Genomic DNA, 17,459 nt, shown 5'->3' with positions numbered 1-17,459 from the left:
ACATGAAACAGGGAATGTGGGACAATATTTACAGCACTTCACATACTTTAAAAAAAATTACTTGCATGCCTAAGATGCATAAAACAAAAGGAAGTCTGTATCCACATGTTGAGGAGCCCCTTTACTTTCCAAGTGTGAGGAAAGTTAGAGAAAAAAAATATGTATACTGTATATATACACGCACACATGTTGATTTTAAACAAACAAGCTTATCATTTAAAAACGTTGGTCTATAAAACACGAGGAGGACAAACTGTTGAGACGTTATGTGAGTTTCCCAGGTGGTAGGAAGTTATGAGAATAATAACTTAAAACAAATGTGTCTTCTCCATTAAACTGAAAGAAGACAACTTCAAAACAAACATGTGCAGGGTTAGGCAGGGGGGAGAAGTAGTGACATCCTCTTTGCAACAGGAAGTAATGAGTGTTATAAGGAATGTGGTCTTTACAGTATTTAAGAACCACCAACTATAGGCCAGCAAATTTGAATCGTATACATGTAGAGTAGAAAACCCATCGAGGAGAACACATTATCCTACAGGTAGTTGAAGCAGCCCATGTGGGTTTATCGGCTAATTATGCTGGTAGGTGTTTAGATTAGCAGATTTCAACAGCCTTTGTAAAGCTCCCCACAATTGCAAATCTTCCAGGAAATTCTGGTACTGTCTCCAGACTGTTTACCCACTCCGCTAATCTTTTCTTGTGCACAATAATCTTTGTTTTCTCCTTGTGGAAGTGGTTCTCTAGCATGTATTTTCTTTAATGTAGAGAAAGCATTCAGCTGTTCTATCTGATGCTCCACTCCCCACGCTAGCTATAGTGTGGCGTGCTTCCAACTGTGTTTCCATGTGATCAGAACAAGTAAGAGGTGTTGTTTACCATCATCACGATGTAAACGGCAGCAGCTCTCTGGCTTCGTCTGCTTTTCTTCCTCTTTTTTTTGTGTTTCCTCTGACAACCAGAATTCTCCTGTGTAATGTAAGAGATTGTTGTTAGAAGTTTTCAAACTGTTTTTGTTTTGTCTTTTTCATATATAGTCAGTCAATTTCCAAAGCTTTCATAAATGTCATAGTTTTTCACTGAAAAACACACTACAAAATGTCCAAATAACAACTTTATAGATTTACAACCTTTTTTCAACTAGCCAGATACCTCTGTGACTCAACAACACCGGCAGCAGCTTCACGGTAAAAGTTGTTTTGCTAAAAACCCTCTTTGCTGTTAAAACAAGAAACAATATGCTCAGTTGGAAAGCTAATAAGACAAGGAGTAGAAGTCTCTTTTGTAGGTAACCATAATAAACCAGAGAGGTCAAAGAAGCCTCTACATTTAGATTCAGACTTCTTTTATTACATTTGTGTTGGTGGAAAAGTTCAAGAAAGAAATTAACTTCATTACACCTCTGAAAAAATAATGGAAAATAGTGAAGCTCTGATCCATGACAACTCCCTATGTCACTCCACATTCCTAAACCGCTGAAGGTAATTTTAGTACAATTTGGATGAGGGTGTCACAGCTTGCAAGTAAATGTCCCTTTATGGCATTGGTCAGCTGGAGAACTTCAAATGTACAATTTGAAGTTGGGATCATGCGGTATTATGTGTGTGTGTGTGTGTGCGTGCGTGGATTTGTGGGTGATACCACACTAGCATCGACTTGATGCTGTCTGGGAAAGAGTCCGATGCATGGCAGGATGGAGAAAAGTCAGTGTGACATGCAGTAAGGTCGCACAAATGGTAATTAATAAACAACCAAGGCAATATAACAGCTAAGTACAATGGCCACAAGCCAACTGTGCTTCCACCGTAGTACCAGCCATCCTGACATAACATAATGTGTTCTGTGTTTTAAGACAGAGAAAGGAATGTTGATTCCCCTGCAGAATACATGCATATATACATACATGCATGCATACATTGGGTACCAGTTAGTGGTTTCTGCTCCGCAGCATCTAATTAAGGGAAAGACTCCCTTGTCAGCAAAAGAAAGAAATTGGCCACCTTTTATGATTTGGTTCTGCCTCACGATGTGTCCTTGACCAAGACACTTAACCCTGAATTGCTCCCCCATAGCTGTGTCTACGGTGTATGATTGTAAGTTGCTTTGGATAAAAGCGTCAGCTAAATGTAATGTGTTGGGATACTCTTGCCATTGATTTAAAACGATAGCTGTCCACTGCTCCTAAATGGTGACGATTGGTCAATTGCAGAGCATGAATTTCCCTCGGCAGCCAATGCATTTTCAGTGATTTAATGCCTAGTTTCTGTAATGTCTATTGTTTAAAACTTTGATAAAATGGTTGTTGTATAGTAATGGCTTGTGTTTCAGTCTCGCTTTTGTGTTAACACTAATACAACCCTAAGCAGTATACAATTCAGAGGTGTTTCTGCTGAGTGGTCCAGAGGAAACGGGTGGTCTCCATTATTGTTCCTTGTCCATCCGTGAGAGTCAAGCAAGATGAACAAATCTGAACAAGTACCTTCATTCCCTGAGCCTGATCTTTCTCAAGCCCTGCTAGAGCACTCACTCACTCACTCACTCACTCACTCACTCACTCACTCACTCACTCACTCACTCACTCACTCACTCACTCACTCACACACAGCAATCTCCTTGAATCCAGAATTCCTGGCCTGCTAGGAACTACAGCTTTAGGGGGGAGATTTGGACAATAGACAGCTTGTCCTGGTCTGGCTAACTGAGTGTGACACATGAGTTGGACTGTGTGCACGCATGAATGCCGACACTGGTGTATTTAGAGGGGTATTGAAGGCAGTCTGGTACCCCACACCCCCGCCCACAGTCATCTCTCCCATCCCAGAAAGGGTGAGTCACCGGTTCTGTTTATTCACGGGCCCCCTCCTTGTGTTCCATTGACACGTTTTTCCATTCACTTCTCTGTGGAGGAGCACACACTCCCCTGGATTCAACTTCCAACACTAACCCAGTCGATGGCCATCCCATAGGTCTTGTTCACAGTCTCCTGAACTGTGCATTGAGCCAAGTCTCAGGGCAGGAATCCCAAATCCACCTTTTTATTCACAGTATCTAGAGCCCACGCTGCCCACACCTTCCTAAAACCTTGCTTTGCTGTATACCTGGTAATTGTGCTTGCCAAAATCATTTAGCTGGCCCACCTCCAGCTTCCCCAACCCCCTTCTCCTCTAGATGGAACAAGAAGTTATAGTGCGGCCTGGAAACCAGAGGTCTGTCTCCATTCAACCATGATGCAGCTCTGATGTATTTGCTCTTTTGTTGGGAAGGCCTCACTGGCCCCTTATTTCCCCTGCCACTATTTACTTTCCTCATTGTACCTTCTTGTCCCACCATCTATAGTGTTGTTGTTCTATAACTTAAAAAACACGACTTTGATCTCACTCTAATTATTCATCACATTCTATGAGTTGTGGTCTGAAAATATAATCTGTTTATTTATTTTCCATGTACTGATAATGTTGGAATAACTACTAAATTAAGAGAAATTCAGTTAGAAGCAGAGGACATGTTTCTTCTTTTTGTTTGTTGGGATGAAAAGCTACTGACGTCTTTTCCCTCTGCCTGTGGGAGGACTACCTCCTACTCTTCCTCCTGTTGTGCCTTTCCCTCGCTACTTTCTCTTTTAGATGCTTTATTTCCTCTCCTTATCATCTTATCTCCGGTCCCTTCTCCCTGCCTTATCGTCAACTTCCTCTCCCGTTCTGCGTCCTCTTCCTCATCACATCCCACCTCCCCGTTCATCCACTTTCCTCCCTGTCAATCTCACCTTTTTTCTTTTGGTTGTTTGCCACCTTGAACACACTTTAAATCGGTGAACAAATATGGGGAAAATTCACACTTGCCTGGTTATACAAGGCAGGACAATACAGGTTTGGAGGACGCATACTTTCTACTAAGTGATGAGTCAGAAATCCTGTTCGCCCATTTGTACAAGCGGTTACCTCGGCGACAATTAATTATGTTTTTTACAGTGAATATTAGACAATGGTGAGAGTAGAGTTAACATACTTTTTGGTCCGGTCTGGCTTTGTTTTCCTTCCTTATCCTAGTTTGCCAATTCTGCCAAAACTGTTTCTGTTTTTTCAACACTAAGAACTTTTATTTTGTCATCCAAGAGAGGCATGCCGATTGACTTGACACCGGTTTGTGTGTTTTCAATATGTGTGTCAACATGTGAGAACCGCTGTGGTCACATTACATGATAGTTTGAAGACTGCAGACTCCATGAAAGAATTACGACACATTTAACTGCCGTCGAGCTGTGTCAAGTCCAGCAATAGAAGCACACTGATGATAATTCATTTATAATGTGGAAGCTGCTGAACATTCGGCAATCAACTTGCACCTATAGTTTCATTTATTTTTGTATATCTTGTGACAAGAGACTCTCTGATTCGGTTAACTATTGTGAATAGAAGTGTATTTTGTTCTTTAGTTTGATCATGAAAAGCCCAAAGAAATATCGGCGACTGAACACCGACACACACACATACACACAGTTGTTGCTGAGAGCCCTGGCCATTGTTTCCACCTCCGTTTTGGAAGGGTCCGTTTCTTTATCTCCCTCCCTTGAGACGCAGTTTGGCCCTGGGAATGGGATCATACACACCACCTCCTGTTTACCTCACTCTCCTGCACATGTATTCTACACAGCAGACACACACACACACACATACATACATACACACACACTGTAAAGTAACTAAACAGTTGGCACTGATGTTCCAAATAAAGGCCTGACAGAGGTCAAATTGTTTGTATGCAAACAACACAGTTACATGTTCAGCGTCACTGTAGGTGAGCACACAGACTTAATTTGGTCTGACTACGTACTCGGCCAGTGTACCGATACAATGTCATGAGGGGTTTTGTCCTGCTGCTTGTATTTTTAAAAGGCCTTCTGTATGTGTCGGAGCTACTGGGCAAATACTCTCTGCCTATCAACTCAAACCTTTGTTCGTCAATGAATAAATGACAGACAATTAGAAAGACACTGGCAGGTGGACATACAAGTCAAAAAACAAACAGCACCTTTATCAGACCGCACGTCATTTGATGATTGAGTGAAGATAACACAGCCACTGACTAATTGTAGCAGCCTCAGCCGAACGCTCCAAATCTTACAGAGGCTACTGAACCCATACTGCAGTAAAGGAAATGGTGTCTATTTTAAAAAGGGTAAACCCACAGCAACATGTATCAGTTCTGCTTACCCATACTGCTCTCCTTCTCTCACTGTGTGCCTCTCACTTTTGCAACTATTTGCATGGTAGCGGAACAGCTTTGCATGGGTGACCGTGCCAGGTGTCTCCCGGCTGTAAGCGGCGAGCTGCGGGGGAAGCTTAGTCCACACCAAGACATTTGATTATTCAAAGCACACACTGCTGGCCGTATAGCCCAGTGCCACAGATGTGTATCGAAGTCAGGGAAAGAAAGGTGGGATGATGGATGGAGAGATGAAGGGGTTGAGTCTTGAGCAGCAGCTGAGATTGTGATCTTGAGATGAACAATTGTGTATGAAAGGGTCATTCTGGTTTGTTACACCTTGGCCATCATGTTCACTGCTATGAACTGGGCCTTTGACTCTAAAAAGCAGTTTGATTGAGCCAGAAGAAGAAACGATCATCGTACGGGCTTAAAACAAACCCCTTGTTTGGTCAAACTTATTTGAAATAGAAAAAGTGTCTCAAACTGTCCTTTTGTAAACACAGTCGACATTATTTTGGAGACTGACTTCCTGTTCACCATTACACTTTTTGCAGTTCTTCCTCAGCGATACTAAGAATCAAAGGGACCTATTTCACTCTCTCTAGCCATTTTGGTTCAAGTATGTGCAGCAATGTGAAGAGGAATCACAGTCAACCTTAGACCACAACAGCTCAACAAATGGAAAATCATGTCGTCTGGATGTCGCAGACGGCACAACCTGCGCACACAAGCGGTGTTTCAAATGGCATACCTTTTTACTTTTACTTTCAGCACATGCAGCTGCCCTTACAAAGTACGCATTCATTCGGGACATACTACTTCCTCATAACATAGCAGCTTAATCTTTGGGCCTCCTTGCAAAGGATTTTGTGTCAGAATAGCCAGGAAAGCATGCTGGCTCGCTTTCTGCAACATTTGTATTCAGAAATGTGGACAGATTGACCTCAGTTCCTGCTTTAAACATATTAAATATTGATGCAGATTTAAACGCATCTACTGGCTGCACAGCGTTTAATTAAACAATGTATTAACAGTTTAAGCATCATTCTGTTATTCCTACATATTTGATCTTAGAATTGGTGCCACGAAAACAGGGCCCGAGGACTGAGGGTGTATTTGTGATTTTAGGGCTAGAAATATAATTTATTTGACTGGACTGGACCTACCATACATGACTTTTGAAGAATATGCAATGCACACAGTTTTCCTGTGCAATGAGGGATGGTTTTGGACATTTTGGCTGCGGTAACTTTCAGTTTTACATTCAAATTGGATATTACTAAGACATCACTCGAGTCAATCTGTCTAATGGTTTAAACACGTGTGTGTGTGTCTTGCCCCACCAAATTATATACAATGTTGCTGTTTTCCCAGATCCCAACTTTAGATTTTGAGTGTGTAATGTTTTCAAAGCAGAAATGATGGCCCAAACTAGTAAACTGAGACTCACGTTGTAATAAAACAGAATTATTCTTTTAAGATTTTTTTGTCATTCGGCCTTTCTTACCCCTACATTCCTTCTCTGGTTCTGATTAAAGGAGACCTTATGATACTAATCTGGCGATTAGCATCGGTAAAAACGGTCTTGTGCCGTAATCCAATTGGCAGCCGTAGAGCTGAGCAGCGTTTGGTGGCATGTGGAGAGTTTTTACCAGTTAGAGAACACACACACACACACCCACACACACACACCCACACACACACACACACACACACACACACACACTAGCATACTTTCATCACACAGAGAGAGAGACTAAGGTTAGTGAGGCCAATTTTGTTGGTGACTTCAATTGAAATGGATCAAAACTGAGTAAATTACACACTTTTGGGTATTTGTCATTTAGTGAAGTTAAAAGTTGTAGTAGATGATAGCAGTTAGATAGATATTGACGCACAGTAATATCTTGCACGATCTCATAGAAAAGCAGGAGAGCTACATTGCTGCAGGGCATAACAGTATTTGCTGCTATAGTGTCAGGTGTGTGTGAACTGTGTGTTTGACAAGGAATTATTGGAAAGACCATAGACACTGGCCCAGACACATGGTGAGGTGCCTGTGCATGCATGAGGGTAAATGGGCAACACCACAGTCTTACATCTGTAGATAAATGCATGACATCAATATTGAAGACTGGAAGAAGCAACTGGAAAATAGTTTCTTCATCAGTATGTCCTTTTTATTTTCACCATTGGGTTGGATATTCACCATAATTACTTTAGATCTGTCTTATGTTATAATCACAATTTGTTTGTATACAATCTAATAATTATTTGTATACTCCCACCCTCGTTTCATGCCTAGTTAGAGATTTTGGAAAATGTTGCTTTCTGGCCAAAAGATTGATACCACTCTCATGGTTCAATAAGCTAGCGCCAGCAGCTTGGCCCAAAGACTAGAAACAGAGGGACACGTCTAGCTCTGTGCAGTGGGAACACAATCCATCTACCAGCACCTCCTAAAGCTCATGAATTAACACTTTCTAACTCTCCGCCAGGAAGTGAATAAGTGTATTTCCCAAATTGTGGAGTTAATGATTTAAAGCTGAGGTCATCAACATTGGAGAAACCAGCAAGAGTATGCTAGATATTTAAAATGATTATGACATTTGTCATAAGATTTGAGTTCAGTGGATAGCCTGCAGCGTATTCTCCCCCTACTGTCTTTCAATTAGGATCTAAAGCCATGCCACACAGGAGAGAGGAGGGAAAAGAGGGAGCGAAAGAACAGCATGTGGAGAAAAGAGGGTAACGGGCATAAAGGAAAAAGGGACGACTCAGAGTGTAGTTATGTGCCTATTGTGGCCTTCAACATGCAGCTTCAAGTGTTTGTGTGTCAATAGCACTCTTGACACATGGAGATTGCTCCTCATGGCCCAGTGTGTTTTGACAATCTATCAGAGAAATAGTAGATTATTATTATTATTATTATTATTATTATTATTGTCATTATTAACCTTGGCACAAAAGGGATGGGGGTCTGAGCAAATGGCTGATTAGTGAGGTTTTGACTGGTCTGATCTAATATATTTTAATACATTCTAGTAATGTATAACTCATGGAAGATGTCACCGCAGGCCTCTGAAGCACCTGCAGTTGTTTACATTAGTCATTCTCAGTTTATATCATTTGATTGTTGTTCTTGGTGTTACATTTCATGTGATGCGCAGGGTACAAGTCAGGAGGGGCAGAAGAGGTTTTAATAGGAAGAATTTGGCAAAAACGCATGTGTTTGGGAAGTATTGAGTATACAACGATGAGTTGTGTAAGAGTTTGGAAACAGATGTTGGTATAGTTTTGCTGTTTTTCTTCACATTTTCTACACAAACTCAAGGGAACAAGTAGTAATTGATATACAAATAGGCATTTTAAGGGTGAAGCATTCCTTTAAGGCACACGTAACAACTGGCTAAGCTAATTGTGTGGTATTGGATCTAACCAGTTCATGGCCCTGTTATGAGGAATTTTGACTTTATCTGTTCTTAAAATTCCATTAGTAAGAAGTTAGGTATTAAGAAGTTACACTTTAAAAAAGACAACGTTTAAGCACAGTGAAAGTTAGTGAAGTGAGAACCAAGAGAACACATGATGGAAATGAATGATGGAAACTATTTGGGAATTCATTATAGTAATGAAGGACCTGCTTTCCCTTATTATTCTCAGGGTTAGAGTTAAATCATATAGTCGAGGTACACCAGCAAAAACAATTGATCTATTGTATCTTCTTCACTGTTTCTGTAACAGTATTTTATTATGATTTTCTCTTTTGACCTTTTGGAAACTAACTGAAGATTTTTAAATACTTTGATTTAAAGAAGCCTAATATAATTTAAGAAAATATGTATGTACCAGTTTTAACGACTTCTGTAATGTTTCCCTTAATGATCAGTAACCATACTTCAGGTATACAATGTTCACTCACACCGTCTTTCCACTGACTCGACTGTAGTGCAGGTGTACCTAGCATACTGTCGACTGTATTGCAGGTTTATCTAGCATACTGTCGACTGTATTGCAGGTTTATCTAGCATACTGTCGACTGTATTGCAGGTGTACCTAGCATACTGTCGACTGTAGTGCAGGTGTATCTAGCATACTGTAGTGCAGGTTTACCTAGCATACTGTTGACTGTAGTGCAGGTGTACCTAGTATGCTGTCGACTGTAGTGCAGGTGTACCTAGCATACTGTTGACTGTAGTGCAGGTGTACCTAGTATGCTGTCGACTGTAGTGCAGGTGTACCTAGCATACTGTCGACTGTAGTGCAGGTTTACCTAGTATGCTGTCGACTGTAGTGCAGGTGTATCTAGTATGCTCTCGACTGTAGTGCAGGTGTACCTAGTATACTGTAGTGCAGGTGTATCTAGTATGCTCTCGACTGTAGTGCAGGTGTACCTAGTATACTGTTGACTGTAGTGCAGGTGTACCTAGTATGCTCTCGACTGTAGTGCAGGTGTACCTAGTATGCTGTCGACTGTAGTGCAGGTGTACCTAGCATACTGTCAACTGTAGTGCAGGTTTATCTAGCATACTGTTGACTGTATTGCAGGTGTACCTAGCATACTGTCGACTAGTGCAGGTTTACCTAGTATGCTGTCGACTGTAGTGCAAGTGTATCTAGTATGCTCTCGACTGTAGTGCAGGTGTACCTAGTATACTGTAGTGCAAGTGTATCTAGTATGCTCTCGACTGTAGTGCAGGTGTACCTAGTATACTGTAGTGCAGGTGTACCTAGTATACTGTAGTGCAGGTGTACCTAGTATACTGTCGACTGTAGTGCAGGTGTACCTAGTATACTGTTGATTGTAGTGCAGGTGTACCTAGTATACTGTTGACTGTAGTGCAGGTGTACCTAGTATACTGTATTGCAGATGTACCTAGTATACTGTAGTGCAGGTGTACCTAGTATACTGTTGATTGTAGTGCAGGTGTACCTAGTATACTGTTGACTGTAGTGCAGGTGTACCTAGTATACTGTATTGCAGCTGTACCTAGTATACTGTAGTGCAGGTTTACCTAGTATACTGTTGATTGTAGTGCAGGTGTACCTAGCATACTGTCGACTGTATTGCAGGTGTACCTAGCATACTGTTGACTGTAGTGCAGGTTTACCTAGCATACTGTTGACTGTAGTGCAGGTTTACCTAGTATACTGTAGTGCAGGTTTACCTAGCATACTGTCGACTGTAGTGCAGGTGTACCTAGCATACTGTCGATTGTAGTGCAGGTGTACCTAGCATACTGTCGACTGTAGTGCAGGTGTACCTAGTATATTGTAGTGCAGGTTTACCTAGTATACTGTCGACTGTAGTGCAGGTGTACCTAGTATACTGTAGTGCAGGTTTACCTAGCATACTGTCGACTGTAGTGCAGGTGTACCTAGTATACTGTAGTGCAGGTTTACCTAGTATACTGTCGACTGTAGTGCAGGTATACCTAGTATGCTGTCGACTGTAGTGCAGGTGTACCTAGCATACTGTCGACTGTAGTGCAGGTTTATCTAGCATACTGTCGACTGTATTGCAGGTGTACCTAGCATACTGTCGACTGTAGTGCAGGTTTACCTAGTATGCTGTCGACTGTAGTGCAGGTGTATCTAGTATGCTCTCGACTGTAGTGCAGGTGTACCTAGTATACTGTAGTGCAGGTGTATCTAGTATGCTCTCGACTGTAGTGCAGGTGTACCTAGTATACTGTAGTGCAGGTGTATCTAGTATGCTCTCGACTGTAGTGCAGGTGTACCTAGTATACTGTAGTCCAGGTGTATCTAGTATGCTCTTGACTGTAGTGCAGGTGTACCTAGTATACTGTAGTGCAGGTGTATCTAGTATGCTCTCGACTGTAGTGCAGGTGTACCTAGTATACTGTAGTGCAGGTGTATCTAGTATGCTCTCGACTGTAGTGCAGGTGTACCTAGTATACTGTAGTGCAGGTGTACCTAGTATGCTCTCGACTGTAGTGCAGGTGTACCTACTATACTCACCTCACCATGTTCTACATTCACATTTACTTTGGGTTGTTTATAATGTAAATAATGCATCGTTGTATTAGTTTCCAAGTATTTCCTAGAATTGTGGCAAAGGGGTTTCGGTAATGTAATTGCAATGTCCCCTGTTTGAGTCTGGCCCGGGCTCTTTGTTGGCCCTTCCATCTCTCTGCCGCCTTCATTTTCTGTCGACAAAAAAAAAAAAAGCCTTTTAAACACACTAATAATTATGAAATGGTGCAACAAAGCCTTAAAGGAATCTTACCTTAATTTCACCCAAAAAAGTTTTGGGGTTTTGGAAATAATTTAGTTTTACCCAAATGGAGCTTTTTAACTTCTTGACACAAAATTAATTTAATGTTTAGTTTTGATAAAATACTTAATAGACAATCTGGCCGTTGAATCACAAGGAAGTCTGATAAATTAATATAAGCATCTGCATTCTCATTTTATTGCTCATTTAGTTTCCTGCTGTCTCTTATGAAGGTCTGTTTTCTGTCTCTCCCTCTTGTCATGAATCAATAACTTGTTCATTGCACAGAGTGGATTGAATCCAAGGTACCTATTGGCTTACCTGCTCAAAGCGAGCCAAGGAAAGACAGGGAGGCGGACAAGGGTGGGTGGGGTCTGATGGAGACGGGAGCTACTACCAACAAAGGCTGGTTCAGAATAGCAGTACATGTCTCCTTTATCCTCAGACCCCTCTCTCATGCCTGGTCATGCCTCTCATGTTACCTCACCGTCCTCCTAGATGCTTGAAGCAGAATGAGTCTTTGTCCCTTTGCTCCTGCTTGAGACTAAGCCCCTTTCACTAACTACACACACACACACACACACACACACACACACACACACACACACACAGACACACACTTGGTGTAAGTAAGTAAAATGTATTTGTACAGCGCCTTTCGCAGACCAGGGTCACAAGGCGCTTCATAATTACAATAAAACAATACACAGATTAAGAAGTACATACACATTTAACTTTAAAAAAAGGCCAAGACAACTCAATGACGATCATAGCAGCCCCAAGGCAATTAAACAAAAGCCTTGACAAATAAAAGGGTCTTAAGTTTCTTTTTGAAGGAGTCAACAGACTCCATTGAGCGCAGGGAGAGCGGAAGATCGTTCCAAAGCCTGGGAGCAACAGCCTGGAAAGATCGGTCTCCTCTGGTCCGGAAACGGGTGCGCGGAGCCATCAGCAGATTCTGACCCACAGACCTCAGAGCCCGAGCTGGGGTGTAAGGCTGGATCAGATCATTGATATACGGTGGAGCCTGACCATGTAAAGCTCTAAAAGTTAAAACCAGAATTTTAAAATTGATCCTAAAGGAAACTGGCAGCCAATGACGTGCTTTGAGAATAGGGGAGATGTGTGTCCTCCTATTTGAGCGGGTAAGAATTCTCGCTGCAGTGTTTTGCACTGGTGTCTGTCTTTTCTATGAAACTTGTCCATTTCAATCAACTGTATGCTTCATTTCTCTTTCTTTTTGCTTTAATTTACTCTGAAATGGATCTACGTGCTCTTTTTTTTTTTGTTTAGGAAAAACAATATGGGATTTTTTAAACCTTTTTTTTATTTTGAACCTTTGACCAGTTTTTTATGCATGCAGGATTCAACGGTTCCTTGTGTTACACAGAAAACATGTCAAATTTGCTATGTGTTTGTTTTAATATAGAGTGTGCGTTTCTATGTGTATTGAACCCAGTCTGTTTGTATTTCTTTGGCTAATGCACATTTATGGGTTTTATGTAAAACTCCATTTCTGTATGCACATTGTCGCTGTTGTGTTTTGTTTATTCAGCCATGGTTTGGATCAAATCCTTTTTTAATATAACTTTGTGCTTATGTTTGTGGGTGAGACTGGCATTTACATTCCCCCCTCCAGTGTCACAGGTTCCCACAGACATCTCTGGTATGTAGAAACTAGCAGGTCAGGAATGTAAAACACACAGACACTCACACACACACACACACACACACAGTGAAAGCACGAGTCAGGGGAAAACAAAGTCTGAATGCCGCACAGACCCGAACACTAAAAATGGCAAGAGTAAAGCAGGTTGCCGCTGTGCTTTACTCTTTCAAACAGTCCCTCCTGTGTCTCTTGTTGTAACTCACACAGGCTTTCAACTGGGGGCGCAGCTTGCTGCAGCTGCCAACAATTTGGGTGTGTTGGGCATTTTGCTGTCATCTTCCCAGTCTAACACCCCCGCCATCTCAGACCGACATTTTGGACCATAGCATCGACCGAATGAATAATCTGATTCAGGGAGTTGTAAAAGTCATGGTTTGTGTGATGTCTCTAGCCACTGTAGCTCTCCGTATGCGCTTTTAGACTTAGGGTTACAATACTCTAACCTTTGTTCTTCCCCAGTATCCGTTCTAAACAGGAAACACGTTAAATCCAGGAAGAAAGCAGCTTTTGCATGTAGCTTTTAATGTCTCCTTGCAAAGATAGTGATTGGATTTGTATTATTTCCATTGATAAACCATATTCTGCTTCACAAGCTCTCAATAAGCGTTGTACTTCTTGCCACATGCAGGCACTTTCTCTTCTGTGTGGTTATTTCTGTGTATGTGTGTTTGTGTCTGTTAGGAAAGTTAAGGGTGATTAAAGGACAAAATAAACAGGAAGACTTAGAACATCCACCTCTGACGAAAGGTGTCTTTGTGTTGCAGCATGAAGTTTAACGCTCAAAGTAAAACTATCAAGTAAGTGAATAAGTTATGGTTTGTGACATCATGAGAGCATGGTAAACTGCACCGTGTGATGCACCTTTTCAGCTGTCCTTTATGTACACACTTTCTGTGTTGATTCATCATTGTGTTTTCCTTCTTTGTGTCTGCCAAGCCAACGATTAGCTGACGTCATTGTAATTCCTCGTCCTCCTGGCACAGACCTGTCGTTCACTGCAGTGATTTAATGTGTGGTGTTAGTTGTGGTGTTAAGACAAAGGGTCATGTTCTTTGTTTGTTTTCTTAAAGCCAACTTAAGCACAGACTACAGATTACTGAGGGAGAGTAGGTATGGCTATGATCTTTGTCATTTGCGCCATCTCTTCGTTAGTGTGTGTGTGTGTGTGTGTGTTCCATCACTAACGCTGTCGGCACAAAAGGAAAGAATTCCTGTGTTGCGTCAAGTTGTCAGGAGCTAATGAGGTCGGATGGATGACGTATTTGAATGCCCCGTGCCATGTCAAACCCTCACAGCTTTCATGAAAGCTTTCATGGTTCTTTGTCTGACATGTTCACAACAACGTGAGTTTGTGTCTTAAGAAGACGGATGCACAGAAAAGTGCAGGATTCAGGCACACAACACGCGTGCAGGAGGCTGTATGGTTTGTTACACAGTAAGACGTGGATGTTTAAACAATGTCTGTTGTTTGAAGGGATGCAGCGTGTTTCCTCTTGACTATAAAATTGTCTGGATCAGGTTCCTGTTGTGATAACCAGCTTCTGTTGCAGAAACACATCGGCGTGGAGGGCCATGTAAGGATATAGAGGTCACACTGTTTACAGAGCTGAGCGTGAGGTGTCACACGCAGCATGTTTTGTATTTTATCTGTGCAGATTCTCAGTAGTTTTACGTGTGCTTTCATCATTGGACTTTGGCGTATTTGATCCTGCAGAACTGCAGTGTTGGTAGCATATAGTGCTCTGTGTAAACACAAATTCAGCTCCTGGCATTCTGTATCATCTCAGTCCACCAGTCGATCTACACTGCACATTTACAAAATAAACTGAGTGACAACCGCAGAACTTTAAAGTGGAGAAGGTTTTACTCCATTTTAGTCTCGGCTACTACTTTCCCAGAGGGACATGAAATTGACCATTCCTTCATTTATTCTGACGTATTGTACCAAGATGTGATAACTTGTGCTCTTTGTGCACTGATCATATAATTCAATGCTGACCTTGTTGTGGGAAGTCTGGATGAACTGGTTGGATGGCTCTTAAACATGGAAATATCCTTCATTAACTTAATAGATGGGCAATATTTCATTTTGTTTTTTGTTAAATGCTACTATTCTTCCTCCTTAGAACCACATTAGTTTGTATGTTGATTTACACCCTTGAAGGCTATAAACCACATTCTCTAGGTTGCAGTTTCCTGTGTCGTGGAGGTAACTGATAACATTAATAGCACTAGTACCACGTCCTAGCACAATCAATACTACAAAATGAAGTGTAACTAATGCTATCGGCACTACCACTACTTCCTGTGTAAGTAAGTGAGAAATAATGTTTTATTATGGTGTGTAGAATAGTACTGATGTAGAACTCAATCAACCCAACATTGGAGTAGAGGCCTCCTGGGCCAGAAAAGTCCTGTCTTTGTTAGTTCATGGGCCTTGTGCAGTTTCTACTTATGAGGGGAAAAACACATCAACGTGTTGATGTCAAAGACAGTCATTTATATTTGAGCCATTTTGCATCCTTACATCCTTACAAAAAGTAAAACTAAAGAGCAAATAACATCTCTACGGTTGCATAAATACTTTTATATGAATAATTACATCAGTCAGTCATTGAACTAAAATAACGGCTTAATCTCTGCTTTGTTGAGTAACTACCTACATTTGTTGCATGTTTGTAAACTGCAGCAGAGCTTTGGTTGGATGGCACTAAAGCTGTTGCATCAATTTGATTGTGTGTGCGTGAGTCTCACGCTTGCGTGTTTGTGCGGCTCGGTGGTCGAAGGTGGCTCATGCTTCTGGAGGGGAAGTGATGGAGGAGGGGGGGGGGGGGGGGGGGGTGAAAAGCAGAAACAAGTGGCTTCCTCGGCAGGACATTGAAGTCTTTGTGTTCGTGACACATGCAGCGTCTTCATATAAAAGGCCACTATATTTAGAAAGTGTGCTCTACAGCCGTTTGACGAGCACAGTGAAAGCGACTCAACTGGACCCCTGACGACCTCAATCAATCCAACAGACCTGATGCTGAAGTGGGCATTGCTCTGCTGCTGCTCCTTTGCTGGAATGTCCTTTTACGTTTCTTACATTTTGTCCTGATTATCTAACTAAAATCGTCAATCCTTCATTCATTTCTCAAGAGCACAATATAATTACATAGTGTGTGTGTGTGTGTGTGTGTGCGCAAACGAGTTAACTGGAAGAGGCACGAGGAGTTGAGTCATAATTTTCATGATCTACAGGTTCTAGTTTGTCTGCACTTGCTGCTCCTCATGCAAACGTTCTCAATCGCTCCCTCTGCATGTGACCTGCATCATTGGCGCAGAGGTGGTCCAGAGGTATTGACAAACCGACACAATACGAGCCCAGAAGTGACTGTTTGGCATTATGTGTGTTTTTGCGTGTTTTCAAAATGATGCTTTTAAGATCAAATTTCCCTCACAATAGCCTTGTTCCATGACATCATGCTTATATGATTAGAAAGGTGTTTTGTGCGTGTAGTGTACACACGGAGTGATATCACTTGTTTTTAGATCCCTTTGTTTGTGTGTGTGTGTGTGTGTGTGTGTGTGTGTGTGTGTGTTTTTAATAATGACTGGCTGAGTAATCTTGACACATGTTTGACCTTATTGATGGTTGGCACACAGAGACCCACAGGATTCCATGTTGGCATGGCAATCCAAGCAACATGTGCTCATCAAAGTCTGGTTCTGTCCTATTTTCCTTAATGGGCAAGGGGGGAAAGTATGTACAGTTTAAATATTTTCCCATGTTATTTGTTGGTTATGAATGCTGTTCTGTTGGGGCTGAAATAGTCCAGTATGATAAAGAACTGTGTTTTCTCTTTGTATTGCAAATAGTTAGAGATTGCCAATTTGTCAATTTTACCATGTCTCGAACAGAACACAGCACCAAACCTTTTAAGACCAGTTAGTTAAGACATTGGTCTTCACCGCTGGCTGACCTTAACATTACATTAGCTTGCAAGTGGACCACATTGAGGGCAATGTTTGTGAAGCTCAGAAAAGATGACAGAATGGCTTTCTTTATGCATACTTTACTCCATCTATATGTTGTTGCTTTTTAAGAAAGGCTCATAAAACATATATTTCTAAAAACACAAGACTGATATTTGATAGGAAAAGCTGGGCAGCCCAGAAGAAAAGTGAGTAGGGGTTGATAAACAAGACACTGAGGAGGGAATTTTAAGAGTGACAAAAAGAAGGAGGCGTTTGGGTAAAGAAAGCCTAGTCCATAATTCATTTCACTCATAATGGCTTCATTGGCCCGAAGAGCTGCAGGAATAGGGCGGGCAAAAGAGGGCAACCTGATCCCTGGTAACCTAAAGA

General features: G+C 41.6%; 1 protein-coding gene across 2 annotated transcripts in view; it reads left to right on the top strand.

Moving 5' to 3' along the window:
• prkd2 (protein kinase D2) overlaps positions 1 to 17,459 on the top strand; it is a 32,081-nt gene that overhangs the window by 1,686 nt on the left and 12,936 nt on the right. The window lies entirely within an intron of this gene.

Source organism: Cyclopterus lumpus, chromosome 13 (assembly GCF_009769545.1).
Source record: "Cyclopterus lumpus isolate fCycLum1 chromosome 13, fCycLum1.pri, whole genome shotgun sequence".
In the NCBI taxonomy this organism is placed as follows: domain Eukaryota; kingdom Metazoa; phylum Chordata; class Actinopteri; order Perciformes; family Cyclopteridae; genus Cyclopterus; species Cyclopterus lumpus.
Note: the sequence above shows the minus strand (reverse complement) of the source record. Positions and strands in the feature narration are given on the sequence as shown.